The sequence below is a fragment of the Symphalangus syndactylus genome, chromosome 16 (assembly GCF_028878055.3).
Source record: "Symphalangus syndactylus isolate Jambi chromosome 16, NHGRI_mSymSyn1-v2.1_pri, whole genome shotgun sequence".
NCBI lineage: Eukaryota > Metazoa > Chordata > Mammalia > Primates > Hylobatidae > Symphalangus > Symphalangus syndactylus.
The window spans coordinates 66,610,918-66,632,016 of record NC_072438.2 but is presented as its reverse complement, the minus strand read 5'-3'; the positions used below and the strand labels follow the sequence as shown (position 1 = coordinate 66,632,016).

Here is a 21,099-nt window from a genome sequence, read left to right as displayed (position 1 = left end):
TTAAATGACTTATACTGTCATTCCTCAAATTGAAGTATGGAGTGATGTCTTTCTTAAGTAACAGAAGATTAAAAATGATTTCCACACTTCCTAAGCCCAGAGACCAGAGGTTCAAGTTCATTCTGTAGGTCCAAATGAAAGTCATGAACTCATCAGACAAATTTCTTGAGCACGTGCTATGCTAGGCACTGCCTCATTATGAAGAGCTCGTTTCAAGGTTTGCCTATTGGAACTGCCGGAGTTTTAGTGTGGGGAGGCTGTGTGGCCCTACACGGTGGTCTCCTGACCTCTGAAAAATATGCAAATTTCCAGACCCCTTCCACAGAGATTTTGATTTTGAGAGGGTCTGAGGTGTGGTCTGGGAGTCTGTATTTTTAAGGAGCACTTCCAGGTAATTATGATAGAAGTGATTTGATACAAGGACTGGCTTAGGAAGCAGGAATAACATAAATAACAGAACCAGTATAGGTTCCAGTTGGATCTACCTCTATCTGCCCTACAGTGTGATTTGGAGTTCATTTCTGTCTTCGTCGTCTAGGGCTGCCATAACAAAGTACCATAGACTGGGTGGCTTAAACAACAGACATTTATTTCTCACAGTTCTGGAGAAGTCTCAGATCAAGGTGCCAGCCAGTTTAGTTTCTGGTGAGGCCTCTTTTCTTGGTTTGTAGATGGTCGCCTTCTCACTATATCCTCACATGGCCTTGCTTCTGTGCACATGAGGGGAAAGAGGGAGAGAGAGCACTCACTTCTCTTCTTATAAGGTTACTATTCCTACTGGATTAGGTCCCCACCCTTACAGCCTTTTTTAACCTTAATTAACCTCCTAAAGATCCTATCTCCAAATAAGTCACACCAGGGGTTAGGGAGTCAACATATGCATTGCAGGGGAAGATGGTTCAGTTCATAGCAGTTACTAAACCTCTCTGAAACCTTGTTTCCTCACCTGTAAAATGAGGATAATAACACTTGGGTTAGTGGGAGAAGGATTGAATGATTATACTGGCATGTGAAAGGTATCTGATGTTTGTTTTGTCTTTTAAACTTCTTTTGGAGAGAAATAATGAAAGTGAGGAATGTCATGACCCCGTGGCAATATGTTGGTCCTATTGATAGCAACCTAAAGCCAGAAGGTCTTACAGAATTAAAATGACTTGTCCAAGTTCACCTAGTAAGTGAGAAACTTAGTAGGTTTACCTATTAAGAAACTGGACTGAACACTAGGCCTCAGGGCTGTGAGGCTTGTGTTATTCTACATTGTATGACTTATTTTGCTTGGAGTTGACAAGAGTGGGTGTACTGCTCAGCAGGCTTAGATTTGTCTTGGGTATTTAAAAGCAATGCCGCCCCCAGACACATGCGGGCATTATGGGCTGAGTGGAACACTATGTGCCCTGTGTAAAGCTATCCTTTCTTTGGATTAGTGAGCTGGGGCAGCCTCCTTTGCTATGCACTAGTCTGGCCTCACAGTATCTAGTTTCAGAAGAGCATGATTGGCCAGCACGCAGGTCAGGGAGAAAAGGTTCTGTGGGGGTCACCAATGTCCTTGGGGAGAGGGGATCGTGCCTCTCGCTGGGCAGGAGGCTCTGCACCAACTGCATTGTAAAGTGCACCAGCTCAAGCAGCTGAAATAATTTGCCCTCTCAGGCATTTGAGTTTTGAGGGGCAATATCTTCGATTGAATGACTGTCTCCAGCTGAACTCTGAGAGGCTCCAGTTACCCCAATCATTCCAGCCTGCATAAACATTCTCTATCTAGCCGTGGGTGGCTGAGTTCCTAATGCCAGGCTGGCTGGTGAGAGGGTGGAGAATGTGCTTTTTCCCAATTGATAGGATTTCAGGGGCAATGGCTGGGGCTCATCTTCCTTAAAGATCTCTCCAGTGGAGTAGCTCTATACCTGAACTCCCATTAGCAATGAATTCCTTTGTGTGCTGAAGGCTTTGGAGTCATTATAGTTCCTCTTTTAAGACTTCAGAACCCATACTTGGGATGAAAGAAAGCCTCTCTGTGAGTCTTAGTTATTAGGAAGCTGACAAGGAGGCCCGTGGAGGAGTGACACAGAATAGCTAAGAAATGTTATAGCTGAAAGGCAACCCACCAGGAGCTCATCGGACCCCTTGATTTTTTTTTTTTTTTTTTTTTTTGAGACGGAGTCTTGCTCTGTCGCCCAGGCTGGAGTGCAGTGGCGCAATCTCGGCTCACTGCAAGCTCCGCCTCCCGGGTTCACGCCATTCTCCTGCCTCAGCCTCTCCGAGTAGCTGGGACTACAGGCGCCCGCCACCACGCCCGGCTAATTTTTTGTATTTTTTTAGTGGAGACGGGGTTTCACTGTGGTCTCGATCTCCTGACCTCGTGATCCGCCCGCCTCGGCCTCCCAAAGTGCTGAGATTACAAGCGTGAGCCACTGCGCCCGGCCCGGACCCCTTGATTTACAGTCAAGGATATCAAAGGAACAAAGCTTGTCTGAGGTCACACAGCTGGTTATGGCAGAACCAAGTCAGATGCCAGACTATTGGCTTCTACTTCTTTCCTATTTGTTTAGTATAAGCAATGATGAAGAAAGCAGATCGGCTACAGAAGGGCAAGCCCTGGAGCACAGAGAATGGGAAGGAGACCAAAGACAAACTCAGCCTCCCAGCTGTGCCTAAGACCCGCCCTGGTGTCAGCACTTGTGCAGGAAATCCCCTCTTATAAACAGAGGCATATTCCAAAAGTTCTTTCATATGTTTATTTCTTGAATCATGGAACTTGTTTTCTCATAGAAATAATATTTTAAATATTTTAAATGGTGAGTTAAGTTTCCCAAGACCCATCCACAAAAAAACCTATGTAACTGATGGAAGACACAAAGAGTAGTATTCATAGGTGTATTTCAGTGAATCTTACCCAATGCTCATCACATTTACTATTTCTATGGCGTATAATATACAGTGAGTTTTAAGTCAGGTTGGAAGAAAGGCGTCTCCTGCACAGGGCAGGGCAGCTCTCCTAGTTCAGAGTCCTTAGGATGGGAGAGGGTAGGGATTGGAGGGCTGGGTGGGAGGGCAGGCACCCTCTCTGAACCTCAGCTCTAAAATGAGAACAGGGGGAATAATTCTGCCCTGCCCACTTCATAGAGTTGTGAGGACTGAGTGAGGTACTAGGTGGCAAAATGCTTTGAAAAGAAATAAAAGTAAGAAAAGCCCTTTAAACATTAATCACTCCTAGATGTTTTGATGGGGTGGCTATGACAGACACGTGGATGGTTGCAGTGCTGTGGTACTGTGTCCAGGCCTCAGTTAGTACTAGTAGTGATGATAACAATAGGAGTGACAATAAACTAATATTTATAGAGAGCTTTCTAGGTGTCAGGCACGGTCCTCGATGCTTTATAATACTAATTTATCATACCCATTGTGACGATTATTGTGTCAGGTTGGCCAGGCCACAGTTCTCAGATAATCGGTAAAACACTAGTCTAGATGTTCTGTGAAGGTATTTTTTAGATGAGATTAGCATTAAAATCAGTAGACTTCAAGTAAAGCAGATTACCCTCCATAGTATGCATGGGCCTTATTCAATCAGTTGACAGCCTTAAGAGAAAAAACTGAAGTCCCTCCAGGAAGAAGGAAGTCGGCCTTTAGAGCCAAGCTGCAACATCAACTCTTCCCTGAGTCTCCAGTTTTCTGGTCTGCACTGCAGATTTCAAACTTGCCAACCTCAATAATTAGGTGAACCAGTTCCTTAAGAGCTCTCTCTCTATACACACACACACACACACACACACACACACACACACACACACAGATAATATTGGTTCTGTTTCTTGGGAGAACTCTGAAAAGTATACAGGGGAAGAAGCTAAAATACAGGTTGGGTAAGTAATTTTTTCAAGTAAGCAGCTATGGCAGAAAGAGACTGGTTAGTTTTTCACCAAACTGCTTGCCTTTATCCCTGTGTGCTTTGGGCGTACAGCTAGACTACATTTCCCAGACTCCCTTGCAGATAGGTGTGACTGTGTAACTGAGGGCTGGTCCCTGGGATAGTGGGTAAAACTGATACATGTTCCTCCAAATCATGCTTACTCTCCCCTGTCCTGCTGACTCCAGGTCTTTGGGGGTTGACAGGGCCATGAGATGGGAGGAGATTGAGTTCCTGAATGACCTCGTGGAGCAGAGCTTCTCAGCCTCAAGCACACTGTACAATGACCTGAGTGAGCAGAAAACCTGTGTTATGTTCAGTCTCTGAGATTTGGAGGTTTGTGCTTTTAGTTATACCACTTTCCCTGACAAATACAGTGATGCAGCTAGATTCAAATCCAGGCCACCAGCCTCCAAAGTCTGAATGCTTCATCTCTATACTGCTCAAATGTTCCTTGCATTCACTAATTAAGAGCTCAAACTAGGAAATGTCTCCTTCACCTTTCCCTGCCTGCTCCTGAAAACCAAGGATACAAAGCACCCCATCTTAGAATAGCATCATAAACATCATATTCTAGGATGCCCGCAGCTATGCAGAGGAGCATGAGCCTTGGGTATGCAGGGGAGTGGGAGAGGAGTGGGTGGAAGAGGATGAAGATGGGTCCAAGTAGGTACTCAGTGTTTCCCCATTTCCCTGGATGTGGCCTTTGTCTTCCCCAAGCAGAGGAGTCCTGGCTCTTTACTAAATAGCAAGTGTGGTCTGTTTATGCTGGAGCAGACTGTGGAAATACACAGCCCGTTCTGCCCAGTGCCAACCATTCCTCACTCAGCAGTGCTTTCGCCGAGCTAAGTTCAACAAAGGAGGAAAGTGTGGCTGCAGCTCTAGAGAAGGCTGGCGCAAAGGCAGCTTTCCACCTAAAGGTTGCCATCTATAAACAAAGTCAAGGTTCAGGGGAGTGGGGGCTGCTTCGTTTTTCTTTTTCTGTGCATTTTGGACTGCTCAGCCGCCTTAACCTATGCCAAATACTCTGCCCAGTCCAGGGCAGAGATACGCCCGGGTTTCTCTATGGTCAGAAAAACCTAGTTGGAAGGTGACAGATAGGCTGTTGTGAGCAGATTCAAAGGAGATGACCAAGTCTCTCTACCCTGCAGAACAAAGGAATTCCTGGGAGGAAGCTTTGGATGAGAAAGGGATATGTTGATATGTATATGTGTCTATCACGGCCAGCGCAGAAACTCTGTCCATGTTAGCTTTTGTACTGAAAGGTGACCTTGTATGCAAAGTCAGATACAAAATTCGAAACTTGAGGCATGTGTAGTCTAGCTGAGTGTGCAGGAAGAATTTGTTTGGTTTAGGAAAACATGAAATTAAATACAGTATTACAACTATATGAAGTCAAAAGACTTTTTTGAGTTTTTTTTTTTTTTTGGCTTTTAAACTAGTGTTTGTTTAACTTTAGCTTCTGTCTATTCTATTAGTTTGAAATAAAAAAATTAAAGTGCATTTTTATTTATGTTGACCAGTTAATTTTTATCATATAGAACACTGACTACCTTTGTTTAAATAAAACAATGGTTGATTTCTCATGGTGTAGTTGAACTGAAGTATTTCGAGCCAGCATGTTAGAATTTTTGGGATGGGGATATGTGGCTTGACAAAGCTTCCCAGGTGCTTCTGATCTTTCCTGCTTTACCACAGCACCCCCCTGCCACATGCGCAAGAATCCCTCCCTGTTTTGTGATGAATAGATAGACATTTATTAGAGCTTGAGGCAATCAGGTTTCTTGATTGCAAGCAACAGAATCATGCTCTGGCTAACATTAGGTAAATGGAGTTTTATTTATTTATATCAGGAGTCACCAGGTTTGATGAGAGGCTGGGGGGCCAAGCTTAGGAATGAGAGGAGCCAAGGACATACCATAGGCCCAGGAAGCAGGAAGTGGGAAACACAGCAACTGTCTCTGTCTCCTAGCAGGAACAGAATGGCTAAGGTGTCCCCACCACTCTGCAGTGAAGATGACCTCCCCGTGTTCCCTGCCTGTGACAGACAGAATACTGTAGAAGGCCCAAGATTCGAGTCCCCTGGTTATTCAGTAAAACATTGATCTAGGTACTGATGTGAAAGGATTTTGCAGATGTAATTAAAGACCAAAATCAGTTGACCTTAAGATACAGAGATGATCCGATGGGCGGGATCTAATCGCATGAGCCCTTTAAAAGCAGAAGAGGAAAGCAGAAGGGAAGGAAGAGAGGTGGAGCATCTGAAGAATGCTAGATGCTCCTGCTGGCTTTCAAGATAGAGAGGCTGTGTGCGCAGACCAGGGAATGGTTGTAAGGAGCTGAGAGTAACCCTGGACAACAGCCAACAAAAAGAGGAGGACTTCAGTCCTTAATCTGCAAGAAACTGAATCTGCCAATAACGAGAATGAGCTTGGAAGAGGGGCCTGAGCTCAGATAAGAATGTTGCCGGCCAACATCAGGTGAGACCCTGAGCAAAGAATCCAGCTGCCACATCCCACACAAATGTGTGTGGTTTTAAGATACTAAGTGTGTGGTAAATTGTTATGCAGCAATGAGTAACTAATACACTGTGTCACTTGGGAGATAGAAAGTCTGGGAGACAGTGTCCCATTGAGTGAGTGCAGGCCGCATATTTTCCCCGATCTTACCTGTGGGCAGGTGCTGTGAGGATTGGTCTTTCTCTTCTTTTGTAGCTGGAAAGTACCTCTAAGAATTACCTCCTGCCACAGCTATACATCAGCAGAGCTGATTTCCCAACATTAATTTGGGATTTGATTACAAAAAGGGATGGGTGCAAGGTAGCCCTGATAAGTGTCTGCTGGAAAGATTTCTGCAGTAAAGGTTCTGGTGTGTCACCTGCCCTCCCTGCCTGTGGCTGGCTCCTTGGCAAGGTGCTAACTACATTTAAGTTTCTAGAACATCCCTTCTGATTTGCAGACCTCCTCATGTAAAAATGTGGATAATGTACTGTGTCGTAAGTTCCAGTGCTTCAAGACAGGCTTAGGTATTTTGAAGAGGTAGAGTGGCACAGTGAAAGGTTCTAAGTTTGGGAGTCTGGACATGCGGATTTTAACCCCAGGTTTTCTGCTGTGTGACTTTGGGCAGTCACTGCATCTCTGTGGCTTTAAGTTGCCCTCTCTGAAAACTGAAGGGCCCAAGATTCATGAAATCTAAGGCCTCTTCCAGCTGAAAGAACCCTGCCTATCCATCCAAAAATCAGTCATTCGTTGAATAATTAACAGTCGAGGCCTGTGTGGTTCTGAGGCTGTAGCAGCGAGCAAGGCTGACAAGGCCCCAAACTCAGGCACCTGCCATTGTAGTGAGCATGACGTGACAAGAGAATAAGTTTCGAAAGGTGCCACCAGGAAAATAAAAGTCCAGAGTCGGCATTATGTAGCGGTTAGGGGAAATCTCTCTACAGAGGTAACATGTGAGTGGGACTGACGACTCAAGACTGGGTCTCCTGTGAGATGATGATCGCCAAGATGTTGAGCCATTGTGGTCAGGTGTGGTCTAGGCGTGGCCTGGCCCTCTGCCTGCCTGTTTTTATATGACCCTTGAGCTGAGAATTGGTTTTACATTTGTAAATGTTGTATTCCTCTCCCAGGGCTGCCATACAGCACCACAAATTTAGTGGCTTAAACAACAGATTTATGGCCTCGCAATTCTGGAGGCTAAAAATCCAAAATCTGGGTGTGAGCAGGGTTGGTTCCTCTGAGGGGTAGGAGGGAGAAAGGTTTCCAGGCCTCTCTCCCAGCTTCCGGTGACCTCAGGCATTCATGAGCTTGTTGATGATGTCATCCCTGTCTTCACATTGTCTTCCCTCAATGTGTTTCTGTTTCCAATCACCCCTTTTATAAGGACATCGATCATATTGGATTAGGGCCCACTCTAATCACCTCGTCTGAATTTGATTACCTCTGCAGACTCTATTCCCAAACAAGCCCACATTCTGAGGTACTGGGGATTATTATTAGTACATTAACATTTCTTCGCTGGGGAAGGATGCCACTGAACCCACAACAAATGGCTGCATTTTAAACAGTTACATAAGTACTCATGTGATATCCTCAGTTTTACCTTTGGACCCACGAGGCCTCAAATATTTGCTTTCTGACTCTTTAATAAAACATTGGTCAACCCTGATCTACATCAGTGGCTCTGAAACTTTAGGGCACATCCGTCACTTAGAGAGCCTTACTTCCAGGATTGGAAGAATTTGCATCATGCTAAAGCTGTTGATCTAGATAGTGGTTCCCAAATTCCGGTCTTTGGGTGTAGCACATCCCCAAGGGAGCTTGTTAATGGTACAGATGTCTGGTGCTCTGGACTTGCTCAGAATCTCCAGGGATGAGGCCACTATTTCCGACATGCAGCCAAATGTAGGAAATATTGGTCTAGTTTAATTATTTCGGTCAGGAAGAGCAAATGATTAGATTATTCCTTTGTGATTGCATTGATTTCTTGGGCCTCACCTGCCTGTGGGCGAGATCAAGGTAATTGGGGAATCCTGTTTTTCTTGTCAAGACTTGCACTGAAGGAAAACACCCTCAAAAAATGTATGGTCTGAATTCATCCAAGGCCAGAGGTCTTTGTTTAGGCTGTTCCATGATATTATGATCATTAAGTGGCTTGTCAGCAGTTCATGGGAAAAAAGGACATATTGACTCCAAACTCAATGGGAGCCAACAACGAGAGACATCTGCTGAGAGACCTCAGGCCCTGTGGGCCACCTGGAGAGCCGTTTAATATCCAGACCCCAGAAGGTCACAGTCCCTGGTAGTCTGGACCCCATGTTCTGTGACTGCTGGCCAATTAAGCAGACTTTAAGAGAGACATTGAGAAACTGGAATATTTCCAGGGTAGAGGGATGAGGACCTGGAAATGATGTTCAAGGAAGAAGGATTGAGGGAGAACTTATAAAATGGTGGGCTGCAGGCCCTACCCAGCCACACGTGTTATGTTCAACAATCCTAATGGTCAAAACCATGCTGAATTTGAGTGCCACTGGGCAAAGCCTTTACTCTCTCCAGTTCCACACCTTTCCACTTCCTATCTATTGCTTCTCAATATCCATAAGGGATTGGTTCCAGGACCCCTGAGGACACCAAAATGCAAGGATGCTCAACTCCCTTGTATAAACTGTGTAGCATTTGTATAGAACCTACGCACATCCTCCTTTATGCTTTACAACATCTCTAGGTGACTTATAATACCTAATACAATGTAATTGCTATTAGTTATTATACTGTGTTCTTTTAATTTGCATTTTTTAAACTGTTGCATTGTTACTTTTCATTTTTATTTTTTGAATATTTTCGATCCATTTGCAGAACCTGCGGATACAGAGGGCTGACTGTCTTTGTACCAGCCCAGTTCAAAGAGATTTGTTATCTGCTTGTTCTCTGGGACTTTACAGTCTGAAACTCTCAGAAGGAATAAAGATATAATCAGGTCACACAAGGCTAAGAAGAGAATACTGGTTATTTTTAAATATCTAAAGGCATGCACTCCTGTATTAATTGGTTACATTTTTAACCACTAGTGTTGTTGAGTGTGAAATAATTAGAAATATATCCATTGGTCTCTGCACTCGATTCTGGACACAGCTCCTAGAACCCTTGTAGACAGGCATGCCAGGAGAATCTTTTGTTCTAATATTTGGTCTTTGATGCTGGTTCTTGACACAGAGCTCCTAAGACCTTTGTAGTTTCCCATGTGATGGGAGCACCTGACATAGAGCAGCTATATTCCTTGGGATTTTCTGGGTGATGGAGGCATCCTTTTTTCTAATGAGGTGACTCTTGGTGGGCTCCTGGATGGCTTCAGGATGGGCAGTGGATACCACCAGATAGACAAAACCATGGTTAGAAGCTTGGAACCTTCAACTGCACCCCCCATCCTCTGGGGAGGGGAGAAATGGAATTAATAAATTATACCTGTATCATGAAGCCTCCATAAAAATCCCAATACTATGGAGTTCAGAGAACTTCCATTTGGTGAACACATTCGTGGGCCCAGAGGGTGGCACACTCAAACTGCATGGGATAGAAGCTCCTGCACTCAGGATCCTTCCAGACCTCACTCTATGTGTTCCTTTATCCGGCTATTGATTTATATCCTTTAAAACATCCTTTGGAAGAAATCAGCAATAGTAAGTAAACTGTTTTCGTGGGTTCTATGAGCCGCTTTAGCAGATTATCAAACCTGAAAAAGGGATCATGGGAACTTTTGATTTGTAGCCAAACAGGAAAAAAGTTGTGGATCCCCTAGAGACTTCCTTCTTGTGACTGGTGTCTGAAGTAGGGTGCAGTCTTGTAGGACTGAGCCTTTAACCTATAGGATCTGCAGTAACTCCGGATGGTATAAGAATTGAATTGACTTGAAGCTGGTGTCTGTCGGAGAATTGGTCAGTGTGGGAAAAAATCCCACGCATCTGGTGTCAGAAGTGAAGTATTGAGAGTGGTGGGAATACAGAGGAAAATGTTTGCTTTTGCTACCTCACACTTGTAGAACATGTCTGTGGCTGGATTGGGCCTGCAGTGGCTACTGCGTACCCAGAATGTGCCAGGGGCTGAGGCCACAGGCATAAATAAGACCACTCGGCGTGGTCCCTCTTACAACTAACATTCTTTTATGAAAAAGATGTACATAAAACAATTCCAAATTGTGGTAAGCATTTTGCAGGAAACAGCAATGGCTTCAGTAGAGTACAATGAGGAGTGGCTCTGTTTGGATGGTGGTTGTCAGGGAAGTTGCTGGCAACGTTCAAGGTTGGGGAAGACCTGTCACATGAGGAGGAAACGGTTAATTCTGGCTTTCTTGAAAAGATAGATAAGGAATCTTGAATGGATATTTGAAAAGAAGATTTTAGTTCAGTATAAGAAAGAGCTTTTCAATTTCTATTCACCAGCTATGTGTTAAGGGGCTTGGTGAGATTCAAGACAGTGGAAGTGACAGACCTAAGCACAGATTTTCAGTAGATATAGTCATGAAGGTGGCGTGAGAGGATCCTGTCATCTCCAGAGAGATCACTTGCAATTCTGAGATTCTCTGAAGTGATATGTTGATAACAGTGTAAAACCAGAAAAATCCTATTTGGGGCCCAGATTAAAGGTAATCTCTAACGGGATTATCTTCAAACTTCACAGGCAAACCAAATGCAAACAAAAGGAAAGAAATACGTCTGTTAGACACAGAACAGAGTATGCAGAGGATACAAATAGGACCTTGATGTGGAAAATCCCCGAGGTACTAAACCAGTGTTTAGAAAAGTGGTCAGCAGTTCCATATATCCATTGTTACAGTCATTATGGTTCTTCTGAAGGAATAGAAAAGGAAGGGATTGGGTGGTACAGTTTCTATTACCCTTTAAAAAAGCCACATATTGAACCACATCCAGATTATGGAAAATCCAAGTCGTGATTCCGAGTTGTTGTTTGCTTGTTTGTTTGTGTTGTGGATGTGAAGGGGCATCTTAGAATGAGACCTCTGAAGCCATCCCGTAAAAAAGGATATGGTGGTTTCATTAATAGAAAAAAATCCTGAGGTTAAAACTTCTAGCAAAGGTGACCCTGGAGCTGGTTGTCTGCCTCCTAATCACCTCAGTTCTTGCCCTCTTCCACCGTTTCCCCTCAGGTTGTGGCCTCTCCATTAAGAACAACTACAGAAACTAATTTTTGAGAGTTGCTTATGTGCCAGGCACTAAGTGCTTCCCACATGTTATCTTCTTTGATGTTTTATAACAATCCTTTCTCCATTTTACTGATGAGAAAATTGAGTCCAATAGAATCAGGGATTACAGCCCAAGTCAAGGAGCAACTCGCAGGCACAGATAGGCCTTTTTAAAATTTTTTTTTTTTTTTTTGAATAGAGACAGGGTATCACCACACTGCCCAGGCTGGTCTCAAATTCCTGGGCTCAAGCCATCCTCCTGCCTCGGCCTCCCAAAGTGCTAGGATTACAGATAACTTAGAATGTAAGCTTGCCCGACTCTTTCCATCAGGCTGCCCCTAATTATCTTTGAGGAGGATCACTGAAAACAGTTTTCACTAGGATAAAAATGTTAAGAAATTCCGCTTAGGTTGGTTCTGCCAGTCAACAAACATACTCCATTGCTAGAAAGGGAATCTCTTAGGTCGTGTAAAGATTTATCTCTGGAGGAATCATGTTCTCTGTGTGTGTGTGTCTGTTTTTAAAGTAAAACTCTGATAGTTTGCTTAATTTTAGGTTACTTTTTGTACTTTTCCCTTGAATTGCGAAGTCACGTTTTTATAATAAATTCCATATTCTGCAAGGAAAATAGAATCTACAGTTGACTGTGTATGTTTATTCATGTGGTTAAGTATGTTTGATTTTTTGATTTTTTTCCTCTTTCCTTTATTAAGGTATAATTTACATACAGCAAAATACATAGATCTAAGTATACAGTTGAATGGGTTTTGACAAATATGTAGGTACTTCTGTGTTGCCATTAATTTCCATTAGCCAGAAAGATCCTTGGTGCCACTTTCTAGTACATTCTCTCATTCCCACAGGAGCAACCCCAGTTCTCATTTCTATCACCATGTATTAGTTTTGCTTGTCCTTGACCTTAATGTAAATGGAATCATGTAGTATGTACTCTTTCATGTATAGCTTTTGTCTCTCAGCATTGTCGTACATATCTCTGGTTCTTTTTCATTGCTGACTAGAATTCCATCATATGAATATATCACAATTGATGTATTCATTATCCTTTTGATGGACATGTGGTTTTTATAATTTTTGGCTGTTATGAATAAAACTGCTTTGAACATTTGTACACAAGCCTTTTTGTAGGCATATGCTTTTGTTCCTCTGAAGTATATTCCCAGGAGGGAATTGCTATGTTGTAAGGGAGGGTATTCTAACTTTATAAAAATCTGTTAGACTATTTTCGAAAGTGATATATCTTTCTACATTCTCATCAGTGATGTCTGGCAGTTCCAGTTGCTCCACATCCTCCTTTACACTTGATATGATCAGTCTTTAATTTCAGCCAGATCTCATTATGGTTTTAATTTATATCTATCTTCCTGATAACCTATAATGTTAATCACCTTTTCATGGGCTTATTGGATAATCTTTTAGTCTTGAGAAAAATCTGTTCAAATCTTTTGTCCCTTTTTAACTGAGATATTTTCTAAATGTATTTATTAATTATAAAACTTTATGTATTCTGGAAGTGAAGCTATCTATCTGTCTATCTATCTGGTTAATATTTTCTCATGGTCTGTAGCTTGCTTTTTTTACTTTCTTAGTGGTATCTTTAATGAGCAGAAGCTTTTAATTTTGATGAAAGTAAACATTATTTTTCTCTCTGTTAGAGCTTTTGGTATTCTGACTAAAAAAAATCTTTGACTATCCCAGTCATGATGATATTCTTTTGTTTTTTTCCTAGAAGCTTTAGACTTATTTTTGGCATTTAGATCTATAATCATCCCAAAATAATTTCTTGCATGCAATAATGTAGGATAGTAACATCAGTTTTTTTCTATACAGATGTACATTTGTTCCAGCACCATTTGCTGTTATAGTACTATTGCTATTTTTGGGATGAATTACATTGAATTTTGTTGAAAATCAATTGATTATATGTAGATGAGTCTATTCATGGATGCTATTTTTTTTTCATTGATCTATTTGCTTTTCCTTGTGCCAACACATTATCTTAATTGATGCAACGTTGCAAGTTTTAAAATCTGCAAAGAAACCTGCTAGGGGTTTGATTGATATTATGTATAATCTATAGAGTAATTTGGAAATATGAATATCTTATCAATAATGAATTCTCCAATCTTTGCATGTGGTATATTTCTCCACTTATTTAGGTCTTTTAAAATTTCTCTCAGCAATGATTTTGTAGTTTACAAGCATAGAAGACTTGCATCTATTTTTAAAATTTTATTTGTAGATGTTTGAATCATTTCGAGCTATTATAAATGACTTAAAAACTTTCTCATTTCCCAATTTATTTTTGTTGCTAGGGTACAGAAGAAGTACAATGGGGCAGGTGTGGTGGTTCACACCTGTGATTCCCATGCTTTGGGAGGCTGAGGAGGGAGGATCATTTGAGGCAGGAGTTTGAAATCAGACTGGGCAACACAGCTAGATCCCATCTCTACAGAAAAATGTCCAGTTGATTTTCATATATTGCCATCGTATCCCATGACCTGGCTAAATTCACTCAGTAATCCTGGTAGTCCTAGTAGTTTGTCGTTTCCTTTAGATTTTCAACATATATAGTTTTACTGTTTGCAAAAAGCTACTTTTATTTCTCCCTCATCAGTCTTGATACCTTTTATTCCTGGTTTTACATAATTCTTCTTTCCTGGTATATGCATTTAAAGCTATCACTTTTCCTCTAAGTACTGCTTCAGCTATATCCCACAAATTTTGATATGTTCTGGTTTCATTATTACTCCGTACAAATTATTTTATAAATTTTGTTGTCATTTCTTCTTTGATCCAAGGCTTATTTAGAAGTATATTACTTAATTTCTAAATAATTGAGGATTTTCTAGTCATCATTTTGTTATTAATTTCTAATTGAATTCCATTTTGAAGAGAAAATATATTCTGAGAGTTTCAGTTACATATTTATGTTAGTTCTTTTGCTATTAACCCATGTGTCTTTGACACCATGTTCAATATTTTAATTCTTTTTTCCTTTTGTACTTAACTTTGGTTATTTTTTATTGAGTTCCTGATCCTTCATGTTTCTAATCCTTCTTTTGCTTCCAGTCTGTTCTCAAGTTTATTCACTGCATTCTTTGTTTCAGAAAAATTTTTCTATTCTATAATTTCTCTTTGGGTCTTCTTTAGAGCTTCAGTTTCTCTAATAAAATTCTTCTCTGTTCACCTATTATGTCCAACTTTACTTCTAAATTCTTTAACATATTTAAGATGTTTATTTTAGAGACCTGCTGACTGCAATATCCAGTCGTCAGTGGGCCTGCCTCTGTTGACTGTTTTCTTTTTTGATTATGGATCATATTTTCATTCTTCTTTACATGTCTCATCATTTGTGTGTGTGTGTGTGTCAGACATTTTAAATGAGAGACCAATAGGGACTAGATTCTATATTTTTGTTTTATTTTTCCTAGAGAGAACCTTCCCTTTCCTCGGTGCAAAAGCTTGGGAAAGATATTTTTATCCCTATGCTATCATGGAGTTTAGCAGAGCTGAGACTGGGACAAAAGATTAATTAATTTCAGTTTACTTCTTACCAGTGAGATTATGAAGATTTCTCTTGGCCTTTCAGCCTAACCCCCCAACTTCTTGTTTCACATCTGTCTACAGGGCTAACCTCTTTGGTCCTTTCAAGATTAGAACTAGAAGGGTATTTGGTATAGTGCTAGTGAGTTTAATTTCACCTCTGGATTCAACTTTAGAAACGCTCTGGAATGTAAGCAGCACAAGGGTTGGGGAGCTCTCTTTACTTTCCAGCTCTGCCCCAACTGCCACTGATTCTGCAAAATTCCCATGGGGGAGAATTGTTGTTCCGAGAGATTTATTTTTGTGTTTGGGAGTCTTTCAGATTCCAGTATTTCATATTAGCCCACACTATTGTTGAAAGTTGGGCTGATTTCTCCTCATTCCAGCAAACTTTCTCCCATGTCAGGGCTGCTCTTCCTCCTGCCTGTACTCAAGCGAGGGAACTTGCCCTGAGTATGAAAAGAGTCACCACTTTTTGCTTGTCTTTGAAGGGTATGCTCATTACTGGAATTCGTTTATTTAAACTTTGTGTGTGTGTATGTCTATTGCTGTTTGATGACTTTAAAGAAATATGTAATTTTTAGCTTACTGTTTTCTTTTTTTATGATGAAAATGACAATGTTTATGTCTTTCTATATCTTAACCAGAAAGAGGATTTCCATAGTTTCTTAGAATTTTGTCTTAGATTAGCTCTGGGAGGCAAGTGTGAGGCCTCAGAGCAACATAAAATATTCACAATTCTGTCTTTAGACTTATTTACACTTAGAATGCCAGTTGCCTGAGTCATGAGCAGTATTTGGCCTTGTGGAGTATTGCGGTTGTTTTAACCCCCCCGCCCCAACAAGCAGTTACTTTTACTGCATAAGCCTATTCCATATACCCTTTTCTTTCTTCAAATCCAGTTTAAGTCATGATCATTTTTCCTTTGATCCATCTCCACTGGCACCATCCTGATCTAAACTCCCATCATTGCCAAGTAAAAGCAGTAGCTTATTCCTGACATACTGTGAGTTTCTCCATAACCCCTCTCGGCTCTGTCTAATCCAGTCCCCACACTACATCCAGACTGATGGTTACAAAACTATAATTCTGATCATTTCACCCTCCTGCTTACAAACTCAGTGGCTTCTCATTGCTTATAAGGTGCAGACAAAACTCAACAAGTGTGTGCTTTCCAGCCCTGTCTTGCATCTAGCTCCTGTTGACAATGGTCCGTTAGTTTTCTTTTAATCTCTACACTCTTTGCGTTCTCTTGCCATATGGTCTTTGTACATGCAGTTACCTCTACCTGGAATATCATTTCTCCTCTTTGCCTAGTTAATGCCTGTCCTATTCATTTTCAAACCTAACCTGTGCATCACTTCTTCGAGAAGACTTTCCTGATCTCCATAGCTATTTCAGATCCTCCTATCTGGTTTTATACCATTTGTAGTCACTTGACCCAGTGATGAGTTTTGTATTATTTATAAGATTATCTAATTATTGGCAATCTCTTCCATGAGACTAGAAGCTCCAATGACAGCACAGAAAAATCTACGTTTTCTGGATCATCACTTCATTCCAAATGCCTACAACAGTGACTGGCATTTAATAAAATGTATGAAATGACTTAATAAACAAATTAATGAATTTGGAAAAAGATAAACGTATTTCATTTCTTTAACCTGGGATCTAGTCTTTAGATAGTTCCTGCATGCATGCATTTATTCCAACTATCTGTCTATGTATCTTTATCATCATTTATTTATTTGATTTTCTAAAATCTTTAGAAGAAGGCTCTTGGACGTTGAATCTTATTTAAGGAGTTTGTCTTAAATCAGATTTAACACATAAGGCTACATACTAAGTAGGAAATTTGACTACTTTTAAACTCTGAGAGTTGACCGTGATAAGTGTGCTACTTAGTTCACCATAGCAAAGGAATATGTTTCATAGAGCAATAAAGGACTTCTCTAATTCTTTCTCTGCTGGTTGCATTGACATGTTTATTTCTCCTGACCTAGATAACTGGACTGAATGGGAATTGAACATTTGCCAATTAATTAGCAACTTAAATCACTTGTGAAAATGGCTGTAAAAAAATCGATTCAAGCTGACATAGTTGACTTTTCAGATGTCGTGTAAACATAAGTGGTGTTTTCTTTTTCTGTGGTGTCCAAGGACTTAAGATTATTAAAGACCTTTCCCATAGAGCTCTTCTTCGAAGACTGGGTCTAGTTATCTAAGCTATTCTTAAATTATCTCCTGGTTTCCAATTCCATTTCTCATCAGTCTCTTGATCCAGTGTGCAATTACTGGCATTGAAAATGGTAGAATTGTAAAAGAAGCATCTCTCCTTCAAAAGTCAAGAAGATTGAATTTCATTCTCACATGGGATCAATTTTAATATTTTGGTTCCTAATAATTCTTTGGCGCAACATCTCAAATGCTACTGGCACCCCCTAGATGACTCAGGGTTGAGAGACTCACAAGTGTCTCGATCAGTGCCCTTGTCCTAGCACTTTAAATCTCAGGGATAGCACACTTGGTCACACCTTCTCACCATAGGTTTGAGATCCTCTGCTGACCCCTCTTCTTACTCATGGTAAAGGTATTGCTTGAGCAAAAGCAAGAAGACATAATTATATCGTCTGCTGACAGGAAGGAAGAGTCAGCTACACCCTGCCATATCTTCCTCTTCTTCTTTTCTTTTTTTTTTTAAGAACAAGTAAGTAAGTTCAAGAAAGACCAGATTTTATCTTTAATACTTAATTTTCTTGGCATCTTAATATGATTAACTGGAATTGAACCAATCTGGAATGGCTTAAAATGTCAAGAAATGCCTGTTTGTGGTTTGTATAAGTGTGTGTGTGCACACATGAATCCATGTTACATATGTTGTAAAAGAGAATAATTACTCTGTGCTAGAACATGTTTCCAAAGAACACAGGTCTTAAGAAAATGGAATTATTTTTCTGATTGTCTACTAATTCCTAAGCATTTCCCCTCCTTTAACATCTCTCTCTTCTATTTGTGTAAACATGTGTGTTCTAGAACATGTTTCTTGTTCAAGAAACCATGAACAAAAATTTTAATACTATTTTATTAATTATATTCTTAAGGAATATTATTAGTGAGGTTTTTATTCACTGCATATGAAATCCTCAGCAGTGTATGGACAGAAAGACAATATAATTTCTTAATATTCATTAGTTCAACAATTTCTTGAGCACCTAATATATTCGAGGTATTATATTAGGTTCTATTAATTATCCATTAACATGGAGAAAAAATTAAAATTTTCATTGAAAAATACCACTGGCCTCCTTTACTCTGGGTCCCTCATGTCTTGATTACTTAGGTTAGGCCCCTCAATGAAGGAGAGATTTTTGTGCCTTATGATATTCCAAAGGTAATAATAAAAATAAAGTGTTAACAGTTATTTGGGATTATGTTCACTGTACTGCTATATATATATATAATATATATATTAAATGATATATATATCATTTAATCCTCACGGCAGCTTTATGAGGACATAGCTATTATTATTCCCACTTTACAAATGAAGCAACCAAGGCAGAGAGATCAGGTAACTTTCCCAAGGTTTTATACCTAGTAAATGGCTGAGCTGAGACTGGACAGGCTGAAGAACCACCAGATGGTATCTCTAGAGCTTGGTGATGAGACCTAGTGTGTGCAACATTGACATGAGATACATAGGAAAGAAATGACTCCTAGTACCTTTCAGGGCAGGGAACCAAGGGATCTTATGAAGTCACAAGTTCATTCTGCTTATTCCAGAAATATTTATATGAACCCCTTAAAAAACAGAGAGATTAAAGTAAACAGACTGATCAATAGAAGAAAACAAAAGTTCTGGGAACAGACCAACATATAGATCTTTATTTGGTACTTCACAAAGGTAATATCTCAAGAAGAGAAATAATAGGTCAATCAGGCAACAGTAGTAATACCAATGCCTAACATCTGCTATACTCTGGACAATATTTTATTAAAATTTTTTTTTTAACTTTTAAGTTCAGGGGTACATGTGCAGGTTTGTTATATAAGTAAACTTGTGTCATGGGGGTTTGTTGTACAGATTATTTTGTCACCCAGGTATTAAGCCTAGTATCCATTTGTTATTTTTCCTGATTCTCTCCCTCCTCCCACCCTCCACCCTCAAGTAGGGCCCAGTGTGTGTTGTTCCCTTCTATATGTCCATATGTTCTCATCATTTAGCTCCCGCTTATATGTGACAACATGCAGTATTTGGGTTTCTGTTACTGTGTTAGTTTGCCAAGGATAATGGCTTCTAGCTCTATCCACCTTCCTGCAAAGGATATGATTGCATTCTTTTTTGTGGCTGCATAGTATTTCATGGTGTATATGTACTACAACCCAGTCTATCATTGATGGGTATTTAGGTTGATTTCATGTCTTTGCTATTGTGAATAATGCTGCAATGGACATACGTGTGGATGTGTCTTTATAATAGAACAATTTATATTCCTTTGGGTATATACCCAGTAATGAGATTGCTGGGTCAAATGGTATTTCTGTTTTTAGGTCTTTGAGAAATCACCACACTGTCTCCCACAATGGTTGAACTAATTTACTCTCCCACCAACAGTGTAAAAGCATTCCTTTTTCTCCATAAACTCACCAGCATCTGTTATTTTTGACTTTTAGTAATAGCCATTCTGACTGGTGTGAGGTGGTATCTCACTGTGGTTTTGATTTGTATTTTTCTAATGATCAGTGATGTTGATCTTTTTTTCATATGATTGTTGGCCACATGTATGTCTTCTTTTGAAAAGTGTCTGTTCATGTCCTTTGCCCACTTTTTCGATGGTTTTTTTTCCCTGTAAATTTGTTTCATTCCTTATAGTGCTGAATATTAGACCTTTGTCAGATGCATAGTTTGCAAAAATTTTATCTCATTCTGTAGGTTGTCTATTCACTCTGTTGATAGTTTCTTTTGCTGTACAGAACTGCTTTAGTTTATTTAGATCTCATTTGTCAATTTTTGCTTTTTTTGTGATTGCTTTTGGCATCTTTGTCATGAAATCTTTGCCTGTTTCTATGTCCAGGATGGTATTGCCTAGGTTGTCTTCCAGGGTTTTTAGTTTTGGGTTTTACATTCAAGTCTTTAATTCATCTTGAGTTAATTTTTGTGGATGGTATAAGGAAGGGGTCCAATTTCAGTCTTCTACATATGGCTAGCCAGTTATCCCAGCACCATTTTTTGAATAGGAAATACTTTCCTCATTCCTTGTTTTTGTTAGGTTTGTTGAAGATCAGATAGTTGTAGCTGTGTGGCCTCATTTCTGGGTTCTCTATTCTGTTCCATTGGTCTATGTGTCTGTTCTTGTACCAGTACCATGCTGTTTTTGGTACTGTCGCCAGGTAGTATACTTTGAAGTCAGGTAATTTTTTTTTTTTTTTTTTTTTTTGAGAAGGAGTCTTGCTCTGTCGCCCAGGCTGGAGTGCAGTGGCACGATCTTGGCTAACTGCAACCTCTGCCCCCTGTTTTCAAGTGATTCTCTTGCCTCAGCCGCCCAAGTAGCTGGGATTACAGGCACCTGCCACCCTGCCTGGCTAATTTTTGTATTTTTAGTAGAGATGGTGTTTCACCATTTAGGCCAGGCTGGTCTTGAACTCCTGAGCTTATGATCCACCTACCTCGGACTCCCAAAGTACTGGGATTACAAGTGTGAGCCACCGTGCCCAGCCAAATTCAGGTAATTTTTGTATGTGTATATGAACAAAGCTGTGATGCCTCCAGCTTTGTTCTTTTTGCCTAGGATTGTCTGCCTATTTGGACTTTTTGTTGGTATTGTTCCATATGAACTTTAAAATAGTTTTTTCTAGTTCTGTGAAGAATGTCAATGGTAGTTTAATAGGAATAGCACTGAATCTATAAATTGCTTTAGGCTGTATGGCCACTTTAATGA

At 40.3% G+C, this 21,099-nt stretch overlaps 1 long non-coding RNA gene across 1 annotated transcript in view; it reads left to right on the top strand.

Moving 5' to 3' along the window:
* Positions 1–21,099, top strand: part of LOC129464913 (uncharacterized) — a 152,906-nt gene that overhangs the window by 19,204 nt on the left and 112,603 nt on the right. The window lies entirely within an intron of this gene.